The 1,632-nt window shown below is 48.2% G+C and overlaps 1 protein-coding gene across 4 annotated transcripts in view; it reads right to left on the bottom strand.

Moving 5' to 3' along the window:
• POGZ (pogo transposable element derived with ZNF domain) overlaps nt 1-449 on the bottom strand; it is a 47,547-nt gene extending 47,098 nt beyond the window's left edge. For 2 of the 4 annotated variants that reach the window (XM_040230684.1, XM_040230686.1), the window contains exon 1: nt 115-449. The gene's annotated coding sequence lies outside the window, so the exon portion shown is untranslated. The remainder of the gene's footprint in view (nt 1-114) is intronic. The other 2 variants (XM_040230687.1, XM_040230689.1) reach the window with 1 other exon arrangement.
• Between the last annotated feature and the right edge of the window lie 1,183 nt (nt 450-1,632).

Genomic DNA, 1,632 nt, shown 5'->3' with positions numbered 1-1,632 from the left:
CCCGCCCCATCCCCCTCTCATTGTCTCGCCTCGGAACGTCTCGCCGAGCAAAAAGATAACGGAACCCCCGGGAGAAGGGGGGTGGGGAGAGGGAAGGCTCGCTCGCTCACTCACCTCCCGTGGTCGTCGCCGCCGGTAGTCTGACCCGAGGAAGGCGCCGTCGCCTTAAAGGGACCTTGCACCCGGCGCCGGGAGAAGGGGGTGGGAGCAGGGGAGGGGACGGGGGCTTGGGGGGGAGACGGAGAAGAGGGAACCGTTGAAATCTCGTCTCCGCGAGGGTGAAAGGAAACCTCCCTCGGGTTCGAGTGATTTGGGGTGGATTTTTTTTCCCGAGGGGGGCGGGGGGGGGCCCCGAGGGAGGGGGGCGGGGGGGCCAAGGAATGCGGCTCCGTGTACGGGAGCTGGCGCGGGGGAGAGAGACGCCGACTCCCCCCACCGACCCTCTCGCTCCGCGGAGGGATACGGCTCGTCACTTCCGCCCTCCCCCTTTTGTGGTTTTTCAATTGGTTGGAGTGCGTGGCACGTCATGGACTCATCCTAACTCATGCCCGGGCTTCTTTTCTAGTCAAGTTTGTCTGGGCCTGCAAATAAATAAATAATTTAAAAAATGAAATGAAAAATAATTAGCTTTAGAAGCAATCTCTAAATTTTGGTGAGAACGATGGGGTTTCCAAAGGAAATACTTCCCTGGACTTCCTGGGAAAATTTTGAGAGTCTCTACACTTTCCACCCAAGGCTTATACCTAATCAAGAGGATAACCTCATTCTATAGGCCAGATGGTGAGGCCCAATGGCACCAACGACTGTCATTGGAACAAAGGCATCAAAATGGCACTCACTGTACCTCAAGAGACATTTCAGTCAAGTAGCATTAAGTGAAGAGCTTTTAAAAGCTATTTTTACCCTAAACCTTTCTAGATTCTGGAAGCCACACGTGATTGCTTATCAAGGTGATTCATGTATGGAAACTGCTTTGAGATGAATAGACGCGTCGTAGATCTTCAAAGAAACTGTAGACTCCCCAGTAGCTTTTTGCTCCAATCAAGGCTGAGATGGATTGGCCTAAAGAAATTGTTTTGTCCATTCAAGATTATCCTCCTGTTATTCTACCTCAAACAAAAACTAACCTCTTTCCCAGGTTAATTTTTTCCTTTATGACCTCCTGAGGTGATAAAATTTTAGTATTTCCCTTGGATATTTGAGGATATTATTGCTCTTTAAGCAATACACAAATACTTGTTCCAAACCAAATGCTAAATCAAAGTACTTGGTGCAAGACTGGTGGATGCAGAACCATATTTATTCCTTCTCATGTACACACTCCAAACCACCAGACTATGAAAATAGGCAATGGAAGGAAGCATCCCAGATTGTGCTCCCATGCACATGCATGCACCACCTCCCATTTTCATCACCCATTTCACACCAGAAACATGTGCGTGATTTCAACTAGTCATTCATAGGAAGAACTTTATTCTTTGAATTGTAAGACTCACTGAGCCTTCTGAAAATACTTCTGAAGCTTTTCCAGACCCGATCCGGAAAGGCCCATGGTGGGATTATGGAATGAATCGTCAAAAGACATTCTGCATGAAGCTCTAATCCTATTTTATGTTTTCCTCCAAAAATTAC

Source organism: Oryx dammah, unplaced genomic scaffold (assembly GCF_014754425.2).
Source record: "Oryx dammah isolate SB20612 unplaced genomic scaffold, SCBI_Odam_1.1 HiC_scaffold_28, whole genome shotgun sequence".
Classification (NCBI taxonomy): domain Eukaryota; kingdom Metazoa; phylum Chordata; class Mammalia; order Artiodactyla; family Bovidae; genus Oryx; species Oryx dammah.
Note: the sequence above shows the minus strand (reverse complement) of the source record. Positions and strands in the feature narration are given on the sequence as shown.